Genomic DNA, 23,719 nt, shown 5'->3' on the forward strand with positions numbered 1-23,719 from the left:
GTTCTTTATTTCTGATTTTCTTATGAACATGGTAGTCTATCCTCAGAGATTGTTTTTTTGTCTCCTTGAGAGTCACTGTGACAATCTGCATAAAACATTCCTTCTTTTCTTTATCTCACTCTGCAAAGGATTTTGCACTACTTTTTATGGAGGATGCTTTTATATAATTAAATTAGATTCCAATTGTATGAGAAATGAAAAGAGTATAGTAAGCAAGCTCTGAGGATACTGGAAGCATTATAAGTAACAATATTTGTTCTTTAACCATCATTATTTAAAAAATAAATAACACAGACATAGCATATTTGAAAGTTTTGGTACACAAAATATAATTTGTGCATCCTCATAATAGCGTAAAATAAATTTTGTGCTAGTAGCCCATTTTGGAAAGTTGTTCAAAGAAAGCCCTTAAACAAAGAAAGTCCCAGAAAGGGAGAAAGGAGAGGCTTATCTGTAGTTAAAATTCTTGTCTGCACTTTCAGAGAATGCTGTAGTTTTACCTCATCCTTATACTCATTTTTACTCCCACATCATGCCTCATTGTAGCCTGTCTTTAATATATAACCTTTCGGTTATAGGTATTTTTCGCTTCAGTGTCACCAACAGGAAAAGAAAATACTACTTAAATCTGTAACAGCTGCATACACTTCCCCCTAAACCGATTGCACTGTAGATGTGTGAGCCTTCACTATTAAATATTTTCAGCTGCTTATGTGATGTACACATGTGGCAAGTTAGCAAAGTGTTAGCTTGCAGTGCTTCCAGCCAGTCGTATATCTTTCTTCTCCATGTGTTGTTGTCTTCTGTCTTATGTACATCAATATAATCTTTACTACCTACCCCCCTTTTTATAATGCACCTAATATAAATCTACCTGAATGTTTGCATAAGAGGCAAAAAGATGTTAATATGGAGAGTTAGACAATTAAATGGAGAGCTCCATTTTACAAAATTTCATCAGTCTCCAACGTGAAAAAGTATAAAGGCTTGATTTGGCTCTGCAAGAAACGGAGGCTTTTAGTTTCTCAACATGAATTCAGAAATTTCAGAAATAAGAAAGAGCCGTCAGCTCTCCCACACAAAAAATACTCACATTAGTGTCCTCTGTACCCTAAAAGATATTCACGCTGGCTGAAACACCTCAGAGGTGGGAGGGTGGTGGGCTGCTGGGAGGACAGTTCTTCTCCAACATCTGGACAAAACTTGGCTCATGCCTCTCTGAGATGCACAGATCAGGTCTGCTACTCAGCATTGTCACTTGGAGCCACCATCATGCGTGATTTGCACCCTTTTAAATCCCTGTGCGTCACTGTAAACCTCAGAGCAAACAGAGCTTGTTCTCAGTGGAGACTGGTATCCCTGACTCCAGAAATGCAGATGTCCACAGGAGCGGTCTGTGCCCCTCTATTTGCATGGCAGGACCCACCCTTTCTGCTCCACAATGCCTACAGCAACGCTGGGGGTTTGCATGATGGCTGAAGGACATTAAAAAGGAAGAACAGGGACAAAAATTACCTTATTGTCATCCCCACACGGCAGCTGATTAAGGCTGTCCAGCCCCAGGCACACAAGGCCTCTACCAGTTGTTACAGAAGGACTGAACCGTCCATGTTTTTCCTGACTCTCTTGTTCAGTCTCACAGAGCAATAATACATCTTTCCATAAACCTGGTCTGAATAATTCATTTTTTCAACATCTAAAAAGGTTCCTTTTCCAGCATCCCCCCACACAAAGATCCCTCAGCAATGCTGACAGTGGTTTGGTGGCTGTGCAGGCAGTGAGTGGCCAGGGACTGTCATCAGGGCCAGCCTGCTTCCACACAGCTGGTGACACAGACACACTGACCTGCCCCATTGCCTCGTGCCTATTAGCACTCACAGGGCTGACTGTGTTTCCTGTCACAACTCTGCTATTATCAACTTCTGCTCTTCATGTGTGGACCACAGTGAATTTGAATCAACTCCAAGAAAACATAAAGAGAGATGCTTTGGATTCCCACATGCAGCAAGATATGGTTTGACCTGTGTGGCCCAAGGCTCCTGAGCCCTGATCATGAAAATCCCTTGTGAAGTCAATTGGCAAAGTTGTAGGTAAACTCACTAAGATTTTGCCTGTTATTATACCATTAAATAAATCAGTCTTTGACTAATTGAAGTACGGGATGTGTCGCTGTTGAGCCGCTAGCAGAGAGAAGAGTCCAGTTCTCAGTGGCAAGAAGTAAAGACCCTTATTGTTTTGATTTCATCATATATATAGAGTTTTCAAAAGTCACCCAGATTGGTCAGTCAGAAACCTCCCCCTAGGCCTGACTGGCCAGGTCTGCACCGTCCAAGTCTTGGGACACTGTTTTCAATAACATCCAAACTTTATCTTTATTTATAAAACACAAAAGGATTTCTCATGGGAAAGACCTGTGCTAGCCACAAGGATGTACTGTAGATCACCACTTGTATTATTTCACATATGACTAGAATCAGAAAAGAAATACAACTCCCTGTAAGTACACTCTAGCTTGGTCAGAGCTTTTAGATCACCTTTTTCACACCTATTGCTTCTACTGATCTCTCCACATAGAACAAGTTTTCACAAGTGAAAGCTATATCATCACAACATAAATTAGAATACTTAACATTTCAAACAGAGAAACATGAAAACAAAACAAACACCAAGATAGGTATCTGCAGCCTTAAATTATTATATCCAAATTTAGGCTTCTAAATATAATTTCTTGGTTATTCACAGGCAGTGCCCAACTGGAAGCTCTGACTTCAGCAGAGAATTATGAGTACAGGGTCCATAGCCATGCATAATTAGGAAACTTAATATCAGTTTAAGATTAAATTTTAATCTTAGGCATTTGAAAATTTTAGTCAACATCTGTGAATGTACTAGCTATATGTGTAAGGTTTTGCTTCAATGTGTCCAGATACACATCTTCAACAACTCTACAAAAATGTAAATTTTTAGTCAGGTTTCCCCAGTGGCTTACCATGTTTCTCTTGTTAACAGTGAACAGTTTTAAGAGTTACCCATATGTTTTTTGTCAGTCTCCAGCTTTCTAGGATTACCTGTGTACTGTGTCTTGAATGACACAAATCATGATCTCATAATTTTTACATTGTTGAGTCATTATGTATTGTGCCCATGTGAATGAAGCACCTTAAAAACTGATATTTATGTATTAAATCAAAGCAGATCTAGCTTGTGCCTTTCTCCAGCTGTAGGGATCTGAAGGGTGATGGCAGTATTAGTACAGCTGTATGTCAAAACAGCAAGGCTGCTGGGCAGAGGAAGTCACAGCTGTACCTCCTAGACACAGCTACTGCCAGGTCACTCTGCTTGCCTCAGAGCATTGGGTCTGTAAATATTCAAATGGACTTTCCATGGCTGTTTTCTTAGGAGCTGCTGGTTCTTTTGACAGCACTTAAATTTACCGATTCGGTAAAACCATAAAAGCAGCACAGATAGTTTTGAGATAGGAATTATTTTCTTCCTGTTAATTCAGTTGACCTTTTCTTATTGACTTCCAAATGAAAAAGATGTAGTTATAAATGTGAAGTTAATATGTATTTCATGACTCGCATAAGCACACTGGTCCATATTTAAAAATCACAGGGATTCTCTCTTTTTTATCCATTATGGCCCTTAACTAAATATCTCCATTAGTTTCCAGAAGGACCTCAGTTCTGTGATGCACATTGATGGGGAATGATCAGCATCAAAGAATAATGTCATTGTCCAGGGTAAAAAGGTGCTGTAAATATCACTGTTGCCCACACAATATTTCTACAGAGGTATCTAAATTAATACAATGAGCTGGATGTATGCCACATTCAGTCAACATCCGTGGTAAGCTTATGCCAAAATTTTGAAAAGTGACTAATGCTTATGAGTGGGTTTGTGTCAGCGGAGAGGGCTCAAAAGATGTTCCCAAATTCTTTAAATCTGTATTAACTTGGTCACCTCAGAACTTCAGGATCCTGAAACTAACTGCTCTTTGCAATTTTGGGAAAAGTGACATTCTTCAAAGCCACCTCTGGCTTTTTGAAACATTCTCTCATGGTGTCATAAACATCAGTGATAGGATGTGGAGCATGTAGGATGGGGAGCCCACGCAGAGGGTTTACAGTGGACATCTGCATTGTCAGCTTTCTGTGAGAAGACATCTAATTCAAACAGCAGCATCTCTACCTCATCACTGCCTGGCTAAAATCTTTTTGAAGGGGAGGAGATCAGTCGATTTATACATAGTGAGAAATTATATCAAAATTTTCCTATGTATTTTCAAACACCACTAATACCATTTTTTGAAACATTTAGACTTTATATAAGTCTTACACACATTTGCAGAACCCAAAACTACCAAAATAAAATTATTAAAATAAATCCCAAATTTTATTGGCCCAATCCAGCATTTTTGGCAATCAAATTCTGCTTTGCTTTGAAAATCTTTACACCTGATATCATTAAAATTAATTGTTTCTCTTCTAAATTACAGTCAGGATCAAGGTTTGATTGTGCTAAGTGCTGAATATTCAGAAGAGACAGTCCCTGCTCCAAGGAGGCTGCTGGTTTAGGAGACAAAAAAACAGAATCCAGATGGGGAAATGTGATATAACATACAAGCACAGTGGTTAAGGTGATGATAGCTTCACATCTTAGCCAAGAGCCTGCAAACTGCACAGAACTGGTTGATATCCACACCCATACAGTAACCCATTGATTCCAGTGGGGCTCTGACAGGCAGTCAGAGCTTCCTTGAAAGTGCTAATGCCGAAACAGGGGGGTATTAATTCCTTCTCTAGGGCTTTTTCCCCTTCTATGTTACTAATTCTATTTGGGGCTTTTTTTTCACTTTTTGCTATTTTCAGTTTTACCCTCTGCATAGACTTTTAAATCAGCCTAAACTGTTTCTGTTTTCATATGTAATTAAAACTGTCTAATGTAACATTTGCTTTTTAAATTAAAAAAATAAAATCACTGTTTTCAATTTTAATTTTCAAACCTTTCTTTTATTTTTTAATTAATTACATCACAGCTAGTTGTACTTTTTGCAGCCTTCTTCTTTTACTATTTGATGCCATCTTCCTCAAATCTCCGAGTTACTTTAAACTTCTAGCTCTTGTTCCCTCCCCCTTGTCAAATTCTCAGAGAATCAAATTACTTCTACAGTCAGCACAATGTCCTGATTATCATTACATTGTCTAATTTAATCTTTACTAACCCATTCAGCGATATGAATTCCAAAATAATGTGCTATATGAAAAATAGTGTGAAAATAAACTATCTAGTAATGATTAGAACTCCTGCTGATTGCCTGGCTTTACGCGAAATGATGGCAATCACATGTTCAAAGCATGCCAACTGAAGTGTGGCTACCATACTTAGCAGTTTAGTTTCTCATGTGACAGAAGTATGAAATACAGCACAGAGCCTTTCTGTGGCTGCACAGTCGTCTGTGGTGCTTAATGAGAAAGCTGCGTCAGAACTTACAGGGAGGATGGATCTTTCATGTAATGACAGGTAAGCAAAGAAACATGAGAGGACAAGGTTTTCTAGAGGAACGAGGGCAAGATGTTTGCTTGTGTGAGAAAGTTTGTTCTTGAGCAAGGACTGGTTAAACCAAACTGCTCCAGGGTTGTTGCATATCAGTGCCAGCACGGAAGGGTCAGACATCTTTTCATGGATATGTTAAAAAAATATAAGTTGAAGAAATTAAATTACAGTGTTTAAGATGTGCACGCATCTCTATCAGTTTCAACACAGATACCTCAAAGAGAAAAGTTATTTTTCCGAGTGTCTGTGGCGTTATCTTATGTCCTCTGCATAAATTTTGCTGCAGCCCATCTTGCACTGTTCACAGAGCTTTGCATGGTGCAGACTGGAAGATGATTCATGGCAGCTCCATTTTCCTCCTCCTTCACAAGGAAAGAGCTGTCTCACGTTTGGGATTTGGGGTTGCTTTTGCTTTTCTCTGGTTCTAAAATGGCAAATATGCAGTCAATATGTCAAGAAATACTGTGCAAGAGATGCATTTTGTTCTTGGGAGGGAAGATAAGTTTTGATATGTTTCTTATTTCCAGCGGAAGCTCAAAGTTGGCTTTTTAGTTGCTGGATCTCTGTCAGACAGGAGCTGTAATTTTGGTGAGAAGGTCAAACATTCCTTTTGTCAATAAACGTCCTTTTGTCAGCATAGTTGTTCCACTTGGGGAACCAGCTGAAGATGTGCTGACAAAATAGACTTTTGTCATTATACAGTGAGTCTAGTTGAGGAAGGTCTGCTAACAAAGCCAACACTCTACAGGTAAAGGAATCCATGAGCTAACTCTCAAGAAATTTCTGTCTTTGCAATGACGATTTTCTTCTGCTAGTAGGTACTTCTGTTGCTCTTAGGAGTTGCTCTAGGTACAACTTCTCTCCCAGAGATTAAAGTGAGTGTCACTGAACTCTGCAGTTGGACTGATGACTAAAGATCTACCGAGTGAATGTATCTCAACTTTCCTGTAGAACAGTCAGGAATCAAGAAGCAGAAAAGCCTCATAAACACAGGTGATTGCAAGGTGTTTCCATATTAATACTAAACTCCCAAATACCTGGGTTGGGTGTTGCCCCTGTACAAACCACAGTCTTTCCATGTGTGTGGTAAGCCTCAGAAGCTGCCATTTTTGTACAGAGAAAGGCCCACTGAAATTCTCCAGGAACCACTTTTCCAGCAATTGACCATGCAAAGAACTGCAGGATCACAGCCCACAAATACAGGGAGAAATCTGTATTTATGCAATTTATACCACTAGGTAATTCAGCTTACCTGTTGGTAAAACAAGTATAAATATCATGGTGCACGCATGAAAATAAGAGGAAAGTGGCATATGATACATTTGATATACATCATGTTGCAAGATTATTCAAACCTCCTACAATTTGAATTGATCTTATTAGCAAAGCTCTACATTCTTGACCACTACACCATACTTTAAAATCAATTTTATAGCTTCTTTTTTAGAGCACTACATCTTGCCTATGGGTTGGGAAAGACACAGTATTTATCTAATCACCTCTAATTTACAATTTTCTGAGCCAATGCTCTTGTTGCTCCCTCTCCTCATAGATAACCCTAACCATCCCAAGGCTCTTTCTAGAATCAGAGAATGAACAACACGAAAAAGAAATATGACAATTATTGGAAATTACTGTTCAAGCAAAAAATTTCTAACACTTTCACAAGTACATAGATCTTTGCATAACTAAGTGAAAATTTAGTCTGAAATTGCATAAATCCTTCAGTAAACAGTGCAAATGGCCAATTTTTAAAGGTATTTAAATGGATTTAATAAATGAGTTAGGAATCTAAATATGCTGTAAAATCCTTCCTGAATTCTAGTGCATCACCACGTGTGGGTTCATTCATTAATTTGAAATGTGCTCACAGCCTGCAGTCCTACAGGGCAGGATTTGGGATTGACTGCAACAGGGATTACATGTTTGAATGTTCCAAAAGTGGCATCCAGGTTTTCATGTCATAAGTTTCATTGAGATTATCATTATATTTTCTCAAAAGCAATATTCCTACCATTGGACAGCCATATCATTTTCTGTGTCCTCTGTTGGCCCTTTTTCCCAGGGTGTACATTTCTAACCCAAGGTTATAAACAATTAGTACAATCTAATTTTCAATACTAAGGAAAAGGATATGCTTGATTTATCTCTAAAGTAGGTTACAACAAAATGAACATGTGAGCTTTGACTGAACAGAAGGTTGAGATAACCTGTGATATTTTCCAAATGTCAAAAAAAAAAAATTGTTGGCTAGTTAGTGTTGTATAATGTAGCAATTAATTTCAATGGGATTATGCCACAATAGAATCCTCTCAGTAATCTTGAATACATTTTCACAAAATTATCCCAGCAGCTAAAAGAATGAATCCTATTTTGTTCCTACAAAACCTAGTCCAAAATTAATTTCTGTGCATAATTTATTGGACGTATCAAAATGCTGAATTTAATTTACCTATAAATATTCAAAAATATACTTCCATTTGTAATTTCCAGTGTATTATTGAAAAATTACATAAAATCAAATATCCAAAACTATGACTGATATAACTGGGGAAGTTCTGTCAAGGTCAATAGTTATGCTGATTAACCCCAGCTGAGGATCTGGCCCAATAAATAGCTAACTACATAATGAGCAAAATAATTCACTCTGCTATTAATTAGAAAAAGAACTAACGAACACTTAATCCAAATGTTGGGGTTTGCAGAGGGTGCTCCAAAGCACGTATGCAGTTGTGGGCAATTTGGGAGCGGATCAATGTGTCAAGTTGTGGAGTTCCCACATTTCTCTGTTCTCGGCTGTAAACCCTTTGCATATTTTGGGAGTAAAGGAGGAGTCTACATTTTTTGCAGATGCTGGAAACATGCCAGATCCTCCTATTACAAATATTTCTACAAACTGCCAAATGCTCCCTTTGGGAATACTCCTTGTATCCCCATAACTACTGGTTTTGCTCAGTCCATTAGTCAATAAAACTAGCCACTGCTCCAGCTGGAATAGTCTGGTCTGAGAAAAAGGGCACCAGAAATTCAAACACATCTAGCTGGAAAAACTGGGCTGTTAATAGATCCAGCAAGCTGAGATTTATTACACAATTTTTGCATTAAAAGGAAATATAAAGCATTGCCTCACAGGTGCAAATATACTTCACTAAGGATCATGTCATTGCATAACTTGAAATTATAACAGTATTTAAAAGTATGATGTGAGAGAAATGGTCTAGTGATAATAGTTATAAATTTCTTTTAGATCTGTTTTTTTATCTATTACTGACTTCAGTGGGGCCACGAGTTTGATGTCCTGATGATTTGGGAAAAATTGGAAGTATCTCAGCTTTAAAAAATTTTATTTTCTACCTTTAAGCAGTACTTGAGATCAAGTATGTTTTCCCCGGTGAGTCTGAAAAAAAAAGGAATTCATGTATTTGCTACCTTCTACTTTCTACATGCAATTTTTCTATTTTCTTATCATTCTGTAACAATGAAAGATGCCACATTAGTGCATAGAGCCTTAATCTTAACCTGTCAGATGCATTCATTCCTTTCACTATAAAAATTGCATTTCACATTTTCTTTCCTTAGACCCCAAATTTGCAAACACTTAAGCATGTGCTTAATATTAAGTCTCATTTGGTACAGAATGGGAAAGCAATGAATTGCACTTAAGAGACATCAGCACACTACAAAAATATTTTATAGCTGTTTTTCTCGACTACATTTAATTATTTTAATACTAAATTGAACTGTTTCATCTCATCTCCAATATACCAGAGAAATCTTGAAGCTGCTCTTTAGGCTTCTTTTGATCTGATTAATATTTTCTGGTTTTGAGAATTTCTTCGAACAACCCCATGATTTAATTGCAGTTCTTTTTCCTCTAGCCTAGCAACTAAGCCAGTGCCATCCCACATTAAAGGCAATGAAAATAGACTAGACTGATTTACAATAAAAATATTTATATTTAATATTAGTGTTTCTGTAGTAGGCCACTAAAGGAATAATAAAAATGGTAGGCTGTTGTTACTGCCTTAAAAAACGGGATTTTTATTTAAGCAAATCATGTCAGTGTCTGAAGCCTACTGGATTATCTTCTAACATATGGTAAGTATTGGTTATGTGGTGTGCTGGCTTGCATTTCATTGTTGGAAAAGCATAGAAAACTGATTTTAGTATGCCTTTGCTCTTAGCAGCAGGGTATAATCATTTTTAAAAGAAATTATGGAATCAAGCATTAGCATACTGTGTAAATTTAGGATTTATGGAAGGATGTCATATATCACACACATATATTGCTTTGGGATGCTTAGGAAATCTTCACTACCACATGTCACTGTTTTGTAGTTGTTTAAAATGGTAACTAAGCACATGCAAAAAGATAGCAATGCTAGGATAGTCTTTAAAAAAATTACATTGTTATGTATTTAATAAACATACCGAAACATTAATATATTATCCATTTTACAACGGCTGAACTTTAAAGAATTTCTTTCTGTGAATGCGTCAGTTATCATTATCCCTGAGGGTATTAGCTAAGCCCCACGTATTCAGCCCCTTGCAACCTTGCCATTCTTACAGGATTTGCTTCAGGTGCCTGCAGGTGGGAGGATGAGTGTGGGTGGAAGTTGGGGCTCTCTGCACCCACAGCAGAGAAAGCCAGCACTTCTCATCCCCCTGTGTCCCCCCACGATGGGCAAACTCTTTTCTCCAGAGTGAGGGGAATGAGGGCTGCATCAGCAGGTGATGCCATTCCAACAGCTCCAATGGTGCAGGAGGAGCACAAGGGCTTTTAGCTGGCAAAGCACTGGGAGATGTGCCCTGCTGTGGCACCAGCACGTCTGCTGGGTTTTCTGAAACAGCAGCCTGCACAGCATCCCTCTGAACAGGAAGCCCAAACTGTAATTGAAAGGTGAGGGAAAAGTACCCATTGCATGCTTGCCAACTCATGCTTACTGCTGAGGGTAGGCTTGACTTTACCCTTCACTTTAGATTTCAGCAGCTTAATTAATCTAATAACATCAAAAGGAAAATAATCTGTTCCAAGCAGTCCTTCTAAAGACTTGGTGCTTTGAAACTTCATTTCAAAATCGATCTCGCCTCTATCAAAATGAATGTACAACTCAGAGACGAGAACCCTTTCCTGTGACCCTCCACCATCACTTTAGTTCCACCAGGCCTCGGCAAGGTGCCCATTTGATCACTGCTATTTATTCTCTACTTTTGTCTAAATAAGGCTCTATGTTACTCATCCATACAGAGAGAGACAAGCCACAAAGCACCAAACTGAGGGGGTTTAAGGGTATTGGCTGTTACAGGCCTGTTCTGTCAGATTTTGGCTGTACACATGGTGGTTGTGAGGCCACTGTGGTGGCAGGCCCTGGCAGCAAAGCATGAAGAGAGGGCAGGAAGTCAAGGTAGCCCTTTTTCCATTTCCCTGTGGCCCATGCTGTGCCAAGGACACGAGGCTGGGTGTCAGGCACTGGGCAGTGACTGGCCAAAGCCCTCTGAGCTCACAGGCCTCTTGGTGGTCAGTGCCAGGCAGAAGATGGCCCTGCGGAATAATGAGCACTGCCAGTGCCTGGAGACAGAGCACGGGCACTGAGGAGATGGGAGGAGTGAGCAGAGGATTTGGACTGTATAGGGTTTCTCCATTTAAAGACCAATGGAGCTGCTACTGATGCAAATGATGGTGAACAGCCATTTAGGAGAGACCATATGTTCTTGTGACAATTGTCAAAAGGTGGTAGCCTTTTAGGCATCTTGACATTTCACTAGAGGCCAGCCCTGGTCTCCTCCCTTCAGCTAGGTACTTGCTTGGTGGGAGGCAGAAAAGTAAAGCAAGAAACAAAATACTGGTACACTGGAGCTCTTAAAATCTAAACTGCCAACTGGCCATGAAAGGAAAAGGCAGAGCCAGAAGCAGTATCAATTATTTTAAATTGTAACATACAATGCCAGAGTCAGCAATCACATCAGCCGCTTGTCCAAGCTGCCTCAAAGTACAGCTCGGAGCACAAGCACTCCCATCCCACATGACTAGCTCAGGGCATTGACAAGGACTATAACTCACATTTGCAAATATTCAGCAAACCTAACTTAGCTGGTGACTTATTGCTTTGAAGTGTTCCTGCAAAAGCCTTGCTAAGCTGTAATAACCTAGAGAAATCCTGACTTCTGCTATTGCTCCGTGGCCCAGATTCTCCAAGGTCTGCTGTGCCTGAGATGTTTTCTTTCTTCTTGTTCCCCTGATCTGGCCCCTGGTTCCTCACTGGTGTTTTGCAAAGCCTGGGGACCAAGAAGGGGGAGCTGACTGCCTCTGCCCAGGTGTCCACTAGGGCAGTGCCAGGGAATGGCTCTCTGACCCATTAAATCATTTTGAAAATGCAGTTATATCTAATTAGTGTTTAGCATTGGCTGTCTTCAGTGTTTGCATTGGTTTGTTTCCATGAAGTGAGATTTCTGGGTTATTTATTACTGCAAATATGTTCCACTGTGCTATGACAGTCACCTCATGTTCTGCCAGTTTGGGGGTTTTTCTCAATTACCCTGATTTCATGTATGCCTCTGATCTTTATCTACAAATTCTTTTCACTACATCCTCTCAAGACAGGAGCTTGTCCTTGTTGCCAGATGGATTGTAAGGGCTGGACTGTAGAATGACTGCACAAGAAATAAGGGATTTGTTTACAAACAGCTTGACAGGGTTAGTTTGCCCAAACAAGCTATCCAAATTTCTTGTAAAAGAGACCTCTTGTACTGAAGGAGAGTAAAGAAAAGCTGTGGCTCATGGTCAGGTTTATATTTGCATTTTCCATCAAGGGGTTATTTGATCCCCTCTGCAGGGAGCATTTACTTGAAAGATGGGTCTCAGACACAAAGTGTAAATTCCATTCCACTCTCCCCAAAAGTCTGGTATTATTCAGAACGTCCAAATTTTGGTCCTCCTCTGTGCCAAACTTAGTGGAACAAGAGCTACCTTCCTTCACATTTCAGCTGTCTCTTTAATACACACTCTCCTCTTTCACTATTAATCATGTCTCAGCCTCTTGCTCACATGTGACAATGTCAGCTCAAGCATGTGCAATGAACTCATAATTCAAAATTACTTGGCTCTGCAATGCAAGATAATCTTAAGAAACAACTGCAAATTAAATACTGTAATACAATATTCACATATATGTTATCCGATAATGTACACTGTGATTTAAATTCTACTACTGTCAAATACTTTGAGTCATTAAACACGTGATACCCAGTGGACACTATTCGTTCTAGACATGTTTTGACATTTTGGATCAAAACATTTTTTTAGTGTGATTAGCTAACTTGCTTAGCAATTATTTTCTGGTGTCTAGCATAAACTAAGAACACTTTATCAGCTACGGTGAATTATCATTTCTGACTCAGGATTACAGCAGTATATAAAATCTGCATATTCAACAATGGACATTCTCTAGAAAATAACATTTTTGACTCATTAAGAGCTAAAGTGTGTTGTGTTTTGACATTATGAAGGGCTGGGATATTATGAACAGAGACATCCACCAAAAAAAAATTTTACATTATAATTAAGCTTAAAATAAAGTTAAATTTGACTGAAGCCACCAAGGTTGCTGGCAAGCCAGTGCTATGAGCAAGCTGTGCAGCTGGATTACATCAATTAGTCCCAAAACCAAGCATTAATTAAGCTTTTACTAATATTAGTTCATAAAATTGCATTCTGTTACAAAAGCAATATTTTAAGGAGGAACAGCAACACGTTTTCAATTTCCTTGTAGATATCAAATGCAGAGTCAGAATCCAGAGTGCACCACATTTAGTAGTATAATCAGCTCATTGTTCTTATTTTCCTAAAGCTCTAGTAACAGTTTATTTTTACTTTTTCATATCCTTGTCTAATAATGGTTGTTCAGGTGCTGTTATATCATCTGCAGTGAACACTTCAAAGAGATGAGGGGAGAAGAAAAGGGGTGTGCAAAAAAAAAGCAGATTTATCACAGTCATGTAGGTAACGACTGTTACCAAATACTTTGTTTCACCCTTTTTTATTGGAGCTTGTTAATGGTTCAAACATGCACCCAACCATACATGAGGTGTTTGCAACACTCCCAACAAAGCTAGTTTTGTATAAACAGAACCTTTTGGAGTCAGCTGTGACCTGAGTCCCAAACCCTACTCCTGTCCACTTTCGAATGCAGCCAAGCACAGTGAGTTGTGCCTTGCTTTCTTTGGAGGCAAATGAGTGCTACCACAGACACAAGCAGGAGCAGAACTGGCTTCTCTGTGAACCTCCAGGAAGGACCTGGGGCTCCTGCATGGGAGAAGCTGATGTCTGCCACTGACAAGAAGGGACAGGGACATGGTCCTTCAGAGAGACAGACCCTGATTTCCACCTTATCCTCCCAAGCTCCAAACAGTTTTCTGCCTCAGCCAACCTCCTTCGGTACAGGGAGATATTTTTCTACATTACAACATTAAAGATTTTAATATTAAATATCCTTTTGCAGAAAGAAAGAAGTCAACACTGATGATGTTTTCCAGGATCTCATTTTCCTATATATGTTAACATCATGCCTCACATTTCAGTGACTTTTATTCAAACTTACTACAGCTGAGTTGCAAAATGTTGTCTTTGTCCTTAAGACCATGACAGAGAACTTTATCTGCATTCAGATGCCTACTGGTTTGTGGTATTTCAATAATAAAACAGCAGGATTGAAGGCTCATGATGAGAAATCTGACTAATTACCTGTTAGATGATAGATGGTTGTAACTCGGCAGTGCCAGTCACTGAAAACAAAACACTTCTAGATATCAATCAGCTTCCTGACAAATTCAATTTCCATCACATTCAGTGGACAATAAATGTGAATTTTACCTCAGCAGCTATATAGCTTTGACTTTTAACTTTCCAATATGCATAATGATATTTTAATAAAGTAGAGATTTCTTTTAAGTAAATTACTATTTAAATACCTGACATATTCATGTTTCAGGCTCAAAGCTGGTGGAAATAATTAATGTTACAAATCTGTCTTGTGTTCTACTGCAGACAGCAAAGGTGTATTTAATAGCAGTATTCTGGGTTTTTCAACATATTCTTATTTAAGACCACTTATTTACAATGCTTATAATGGAGGTATTTACCCTCTTTTTCCAGCACCTTATCCATCTGTGTATCAGTGAGTTGGATGCAGATTCTCCATATGACTCAAAAAACAAAATGTCCAATTATCACTATGACATAGCAGCATGTGGGCCAAGTTAAAACAAAGAAGGTTTGAAGTGTGGAAATTGAATATGGGCTTGAAGAAACACTTTTTCTTTCCACATAGGTACTAATTGCATTGTCAACATCTGGAAGTTGTGGATAAACTTGTCCACTTCTGAATGAATCTGAGTCCACTTACTCTGTTACAAATCAGAAGAGATCAATTACAATGTGTTTAATATCCATGTCAGCTCTGTGATATGAGAATTAGGCTCTAGAGGCATCAATCCCTTTGTTACCTTGGGCACAATAAACTGAAAACAAAGAGGAAACTATCATTTGCCCCAAAGTTATGGGGGATGTGCATCCTGGAATCACTGCAACTAATCACCCTGATGAGCCACACTCTGCCCCGTGCATCATATGTGCACAGAGCAGGAAAGAGCAGGCTCTGTCTCAAACTTCTTAAATCTTCGTGTTTCATGGGATAAAAATTCAGACCAAATAATTTATCTCTGCCTTTTGGCAAGTGGCATCCACACAACAAAAAAAGGGCAGCAAAATTACATTTATACTTGGTTTAGTGGCTCTCCTATTTTATTTCACCTAATAAAAAATTGAAAAAAACAAGATCAAGCCTTAACACAATTGTCCTTCTTGGAGGAGCCATTTCATTGTGCTTTGTCAGCTGTCGGGGCAAAGCAGAGCTCTGAGGACCCACCATAGGTGTCCGCCTGGCCCTCGGTGCAGGAGCTGCAGGGAGCTTTGTCCTTGGAAAATGGGAACATTATTAAGCAGGTAACATCTGGGACCTGCTTCTCTGAGGCAACATCAGGGAGAGATAACTCTGTTAGTGTGAGTGACGGTCGAGGGTTTCCAGGGCTGGCCACTGCTCTGCTCAGTCTGATTGATTGGCAGGTGTTGGGACAAGCTTTGTCTGCTCATTTCTCCCAACAAGCAGCAGCCTCTGCCATTATCCAGAGCTCCCCATACCAGCCCCTTCCCAGTAGTGGGTCTGCAGGCTTGTGCTGGAGCAAGGGTGGGCAAGAGACACCTGGGTGACCCTGGGGACCTGCCTGCCCCAGGGCTGAGGAAGGGACACAGTGACGGGCATGGTGTGAGCTGGGCTGTGGGGAGCTCTGTGCCCGAGATGAGTGCTCTGAAAAAAACTCAGGCATGTGAAAAGGCTGAGAATTTTTCACTGGAGTCAGAGTTTACTCAGGAAACACCCTACAGCAGCCATTTCTTCTGAACTTGAGCTTCTTTCCCAGGTCTTGCCCCAGCACCTCAGCACAAGCCTCCAGAAGAGCTGCCTGAGTACTGGCCACGGTGTGCAGGTTTCCGAGAGCAATGCAGGTCACACACATGTGGCTCAGATCTGGCTTTCTGGCATTGCATTGGGTTTAAATGGTTTTATTTTGGAAGCTGCAGCAAATTTGCCCTCCTCTCCAGCTCTCTCTGAAGCCTGGCATTTTGCAAGTAACTGTTATTTTCCAATTTGCAGAAATGTCCCTTGTTTTTTCTGAAATTTCAGGACCTATTTCTACTCTGTTGTGAGAAAGATCCTTGCTAGTACTACCAGAGTTTGTCTCTCATTTTCTACAGTCAGGTTATCACTGTAAAAGGTGGCAATATATCTATGAATAAGAGGTTTAGTGCATCAGTGAAAAATTACCTTCTTAAACACAAATTATTAAAGATTATGTCACCAATCCCCATGCATGCACATACATATCCATACACTTAAAAAAAATATGCTGGTAATCAATTTAGAACAGCTTATTTTACTATTTCTTGTGGAAACAATGATGGTTGTACCAACAAATTCTTCTGTTTCTGATTCTGATAATGAATTACCAGGCTCACATTTATATACTACTTTTCATTAGAGATGTACTGAAGACTCTGTAATGATTTTTTTCTTAATCAAACCGCTGTACAGAAGAGGTCTACTTAGGCTTTTCTTAAAGCAGCCTGACATCAAAAGATTTCAAAAGGACAAAGGCTGCTTTTAAAAGCTAACATACTATTTATGATTTCAAATGGCAGAGGTATGATTTAGCCTGCTTTATTACAGATGTTATAAATTGATGTTTCACATAAGAATATTATTCTCTTATTGCTTTCCAGGTAGAGTTTCCACTGCCTTCATTAAAGGCCTGAATGTAAAACAGCTGCAGAACCATGAATTGGGTCCTGGCAAGTGAAATTGCCCCTTTTTTTTTTTTCTTAACTCGTTTGACGTGGCAACATGGCAGCTATTTAATTACACTCATGCAAGAACAATAAATAAAAGTCCTATGACCTTTTGTTTCAATAAAATAAAATCTACTTATTCTTTTTTAACTAAAATGTCGTTTCCCATTTATTTTCCTCCAATGTGGTTGCCGGTGTCCAATTTTTAGGCTCAGTGCACAACAGTGATAAGGTCAAAACCTGAGACAGGGTGATGTGATTAGCCCTGTCCTAGGCTACCTCATAAAAATGTCTGCCACACAGCACATGCTCTGTCATGCGAGAAAAATTGTTTACGAAAGGATTCAACTAAAGAGAGTTGTATGAACATGCAGAGGACTTTTTACAGTCTCATCTCAACTGATTTTTACAAGTGAGATTGGGGGGAGGGGAATTTTAAAATGGGTAAATAGAAAATAAAACTGGACACTGTGGAAAATCAAAAATTGAGGTGGGTGGTCTGGCAGCTCAAATAACTGTTGCAGATGACCTTATGAAGCCAAGGTGTGATTCATCAATCCCAGAAGACCTGCAAGATGCGATATTTTCCCTGCTTTGGAATAGGCAGTAACCCAAACAAAACCTGACCTGATGAGGTTTGGTTCACAGAGGTCTCATCTCTCCATGAGAATAGGTGGAATTACAAGCATAAGTACCAAGCACTAATATGGCACCATAGACAGAGACTTTATTTATCATGCAGAGAGTGAAAACAAAGCTTTCTACTAGATTTATTAGTAAAAGGGAACAGAAGAATCTGGTATGGACAAACTGCATGTTCCCCACATCTCAGCTGCCAGGACTTCCTGCCCTCAGGCTTAGATATATTTATCTGGTTATAATTCAGTAAAGTTGTGTGATTTTGAGCCATTCCAAACAAACAAAATATCTAGGATATCATTCAAGGATGTCCTGACAATGCAATATTTCCCCTTTCAGATTAAAATAAAAAATAGAGATGCTAATTAAATGCTCTCACAAAGATGAGTTCTTCTCAGAAATTGTTTTTATTAATTTTATTTTTAAACAGCTTAAGGACTGTAAAAATTAAAATGATGACAGTTTTATCTGGATGAAATTATTATAACATGTACATCACTGGGAGAGAGAAAAGCATATGGAATATATATATATATTCAGAGCTTGATTGTGCTGTTTCTTTGTATTCAAAGGCCTCTTTGACTTCACTGGAAATTTTACATATGTGACAGTTGCAGAAATGAGTCCTCAAATTGTAGAGAAATCAAATTTCCATGTTAAAGAGACCCTGTTTCTAATTTCACTTGGAAAAATCACAGTTTTTCACATGAACCCCATCTCGTTATTTTTCCAGCCTCTCTAAACATTGGTGCTTTTCATAAGTGAGGGGCATTGGGGGAAAAAAAAGAGAGAGAGAGAAAGAAAAATAAGACTATATGTATACCAGGGGATAAATATGCTACTGGAACAAGTTTTTGGTGTTGAGTTACTGTCACGAGTAAAGTGAAACATAGGTAATACCATTAGTGCCCCAGTGCTCAAAATAAAATATTAATGGCAGCATTTCCTGAGAAATTAAATTACCAGAGAAAAAAAGTCTTAAAAATATGCATTCCACTGCCTTGTTGAAAGCCCTCACACAAATTATGGTCAAATTAATATCCTTTTGTCTTTAGCACACATACTTTATGACCTTGAGAGATGTTCTCATGTAAATGTCTGAGGTTTTGTCATTCAGAAATAGTCATATTTTGCACACATTCACTGGCCAAGGGAAAGAGCATAACCATTAGCTAGGCTTGAACGGATGAAATTCAGTTGTTTGTTTGCAGGAGTCATAAGATCATCTGGGGCCTGTTTAGCCTCTACTGAAACCTCCAAAATGATTCAACTGTAGTCATTCTTGACTGAAGTGCATTGATGCTGAAGGGTTAAGTCTGACAATTTCAGTTTGTCCCAGCTACACTGACAGACAGTCAGACTCAGCACATGAAAAGAGACCTCTTTTTATTTCAACGCTTCACAGTTTCTTTATGGTTCAAACTCAACCATCAGCACTGACTCACTGGTTGTTAGATAACTGCAGTTCTCACTAAACTGAAATTTTTTAAAAATCGAGATCCATTCTCACAGAGGTCCTCCATATGTGATAAATACTAGCTGCTATGCTTCTAAGACTATAATTATCTAAAATATAATTCATTTTGTCAAGTCTCCAATGCACACCATATTATCAACAAGAGTAAAAAAAAATATTTCTAGATTATGACTATTTCAAAAAGACTATTTCTTGAAGTAAAGAAGGGAAACATTATGACTCATGCCTATCAATTTTCTATTGGCCATATTCATTTTTATCTGAAAAAAAATCAAAAAGAAAAAAATTCAGTGTCCTGCCAATAAGTTGAAATTGTTAGCATTTTTTATACACATTAAAATCATGTTTCAAGTAGGTTAATAATACCCCACCAGCCTCAGTGAAGAACACAACCTTCATTTGCCCTGACTGTGATACAGGAAAAGGCTTGCTCCTGCTGAGACTATGAGGGGGCTGAAACTTTCCTTTCTCTAATAAGGTCACCAAGAAACACGGATATTTGGGGCATAAACCTACATTCAGTTGAATACTGTCAAATGAGAAAAATCTGTATACCTCACACAGTGCTTAGCTTGTGCAACACTGGTATACTGGCTTAAGGTCAGACCAAGTGTGTGTCTCCTACCCCAGTCTTTGCAAAAAGATTATCCTAACACTGTTCTTGTTAAAAATTACATAAATAAGTCTTTTCCACAGTCATAAATAATCTTTACAGCAAGATTTTTCACACTTCTCCCCCATTTTCTGATATAATCCACTCTGCTAAATTTTTAAGAAGTTTTGCAGAATTGAGGCAAACATGCTTAAACCTAAGATCCCACAGCAGTATAATAAATATTCATCAGTACTACATTTGCCTTTATGTACTTCCCAAGCTTCAAAATAGCTAAATGACACAAATTCGTTACAGTGGTAACAGCAACACAATTATGGTTAGTGGCCTGTCGCTGCTACCATCCAAACTTCAGCTTACAATAATATAAAACTCTTGACAGGCCATTCATGGATCAAACTTAAAATATAAGGAAAAAAGAGAAATGGTTTTAACAACTGAGAGTTTATGGAACTGCCAGATGACAAGCTAGCGTATGGAAGAGAAAATTAAATGTAAAGAGGGAAAAAAACCAAAACAAAGACTGTGCACACTGCAGATAGGTTTTATACATGCACAAAATATTTACCTTGACACTTCTAAAAATCAGTACTTTTCTTAAAAGAATGGCAAGAAATTAAGACCCCAGGGGGATGTTCTTTTCCGTGTTGGAGGCCCAAACCAGCTCAGGAGAAACAGAAGTTCATCCTGCAGATGAAAGGAATGATTCCTGCCCAGGTGGGCAGAAGGCAGCAACTGGTGCTGGAGGTGCATACATCAGAGGGGAACCCAGGAATAAACCCTCCTTGAAGGTTACAGCCACCTAGTAGAGAAGCTTCCACTCCTTGACCCATCACTAGATATTACACCAGAAACAAGGGGTAAAACACACCATTTGGTATTCTTCATGGTCTAGGCTTGACGTGTGGATCAGGAAAGGAAAAGTTAGGAGCAGAATGAAGGAGCAGAAGAGAGATTTCACTCAAGTCAGGCTCCTGCTCTACCCTGTCCAACATGAGTTTCTCTCTCTTCCTCAGTTCCTCGAAAGCCAAAAGAGGTGAGCAACAAGCCCAGCTGCAGCAACCTTCCCAAGGTGCCAGCCAGTCCTGCCCAGCATCTTCACCAGCATGGGTCAGGCTGGCCCTGTGGACTCGGGGCCTTCTGCAGGATTATCTCTGAAACAAGGTTCCCCACTCAAGGAAAAAGTGCTTTCCCATCCTCTCACAAAGGATTGTATATTGGAGTGCTACAGTGGAGGCTTTGGACACTAAAACATACTTTCTGGAAGAAACACATTCTATAGCTCCATTTTCTAGCATCCACTGAATTGCTAACACAAATAATTAAAACTAATATATGGTTGTAAAAATAAATGAATAAAGTATATTTCATTATGCAGTATCCTTGATTTTTATGGTGTTTGATTACTCACTAATTTACAAAATGTAGTAATCTGCAGTATGCATCCCAGTCATTAGTGAAATCATACTGTACTTTAGTCAACAGGCTGATGATCTGACATGGCCCAACAGCAGCCCTGTACAGAAGGGTAAAATGAATTAAGGGCCCTGATTCTTGTTTTATAAAAGCCAGTTTACAACACTCAGGCAACGAAGAAGTAACCATCGAGTTTCCACAGAGAGGTTTATGGTGATATAAATTAACATTAAAGTAAGTAATAATGTGACCAAAGACACTTAGGCCTTTTGGGGTTTCTTTTCACATATTTTACCTTTAAGTATCTCTGATTAAATTTGGTGAGAATATGTAGGTGACACGTAAAAGACAAATATAGCTTGGTATGGATCAACAGCGTAAGTTCCAACACCCAATTTTGAGAAACATATGTTCTCTTGAACAGATATGCGGGTGTTATCATTGGCACAGCTATAAATAAATATTAAATCTTCATCAGTCAAAATATGGAGTGCTCTGAGGTTTCACTTTCATCAGATAACAATAACACCTCTGGAAAAACATTAAGTCTAAATGATAGCATATTTATTATTTGACAAAAACTATCTTACAAAATATTTTGGTTTAATTCCCAGATGATTTACATAATAGATTATAGCAGCTGCTATAACAATTCCAAAGTTGTTTTTTTTCTGAGCCTTTGAATCCTTTAACACTACAAGTGTTTTTCCAGATCTTATTTTTTAAATTAGCATGCCTTGAGAAAATACCCACATGTATTTTCCTAGAATCACGCTAGCTATTGATCTCAGCTTGACAAAAGTGGAAGAATTCATAGGTCATTTCAAAGTCACCTGTTGAAGCAACAGAAAAGAAGAATCTTTAGAGATTCCAGCCTAGAATCTTTAGAGAGCAGTGGACAGTGCAAAGGCTTCACAGGGCACATCCAGTTGCAGTGCACAGCCAGAGCAGAGCACCCTGCCTGATTATCACAGTATTTCAGCATTTTAATTTGAGCCCCAAAACAACTGGTTCTGTTCTGAGTTCCTTCTCAGGCAAAATTCCTGAAGCAGTGGTGGGCCTTTTGTTTAATTCTAGCCACGTGCAAATTTATTTTGGGATGAGCAAATAATTAATCTATTAAAAGGTTCCATGGGACATTCCAAAAGTCGCCGTGAAAAATTATTGTCAGTGCACAGCTGAGATGCTGCTTTATAGAATTAGCTCATAAAGTAGTATCGTGTGTAATTGCATTCGTGTTGTCACTGTCTCTTTGTAAATCTCCAGAGATTTACAGCACCACACACTGGAGCAAGACCATCCAATATTTATAATGCTTCATTATTTTCATCTACTTGGAACAAAACCTGTGGACTTATAGAAAATCTGACAAGGTGTGTCAGAGATAGCAGTGTCCACTCGCAGTATCCATAGCAGTACACAGAGCACAGGCAGACACGATACCACAGGAATTGCAAGTGACCAAACAGCTGCATGACATTTACTCAAAATACTTTCTGCATTTAACACACTTATTGAGCAGAACTTGAAAATAGGGTCATTGTTTATTTGGGCATGGCAGAGGGGAAACTTTGGTTTTTTACTAGACCTAGAGAGTATAAACAGATCTGGATTGTAAAGCCCTTTCATTGTACTTCTACAGGTAAAAATAATATTTTAACTAATGACAGCTTTGGCTGGGGAAAAGTTAAAAGGCTGCAGAACTTTCCCTATAGTTTAATTCAAAGTCCTGCTTGGAAGAGGATGGACAAATTGTTCCTGCACAGATTCATATCAGAAATTAGTTGTTCACAGCTTTTTGAAACATTTAGGATTTCATCTTAACTCTTCCTTAGTTAATGACCGGAAAAACTAGGAGCATGCAACTTTCTGACTGCTACCATAAGCCAGCAGGAAAATGTTTAAGCAAAAGTAAAATAATTTCTTTATTACTGGTGGGGTTCTTAAAATATATGTCTAAGCTTCATAAAGAGCATAGCAGTGATTGGAAATTTTGCCAGAATAAGAAATCAAGAATCTGGCCCTTTCTCTGCAACTGCTGACAACACTCCACAATTTATGCTGTTAGGATTTTTTAATTAAATGAGCTATTCTTTAGCACACAATAGAACTAAAAAGGAGAGAGTATCTAAGTATGATGCTAAGTTTGTAAACTAAACCCTTAGTCCTTTACAAATGTGCGCAGAAAATTAAAATTTTCAGTGATACCAAGTTTTTCTAGATAAGCAAGCCCATATATTTTGTAAGAGGCAAAAGTTTTTAAATAGCTGTGCTTTTTGCTACAGAAATCAGTACCACGAGAAGGAGAAATATGATATTAAGCAGGATCTGATCCTAAACTTATGGCTCCAGTGGGAACCGACTAAACACCATTTATAGCGTATCCCAACAGAAACACTCCATTTGCTGTAGCAGTGTTTACTGCATCTGAATTCTCCTAGCAGAAAACAGCTTTTTCACAGTCAAGCTCCAATATTAGCAGTGAATTAATTATTATGTTATATTTGCAGGACCATGCTAAGGCTGAGAGAGCAGCAGGGGAGAGGGGGGTCCCTCATTGCTGTTACTCCTTGGCAAAGAAAATATAGATATGGTAATCTGGGCCATTTTCAACTTT

The sequence above is a fragment of the Lichenostomus cassidix genome, chromosome 9, assembly GCF_008360975.1.
Source record: "Lichenostomus cassidix isolate B80296 chromosome 9, HeHo_3.0, whole genome shotgun sequence".
In the NCBI taxonomy this organism is placed as follows: domain Eukaryota; kingdom Metazoa; phylum Chordata; class Aves; order Passeriformes; family Meliphagidae; genus Lichenostomus; species Lichenostomus cassidix.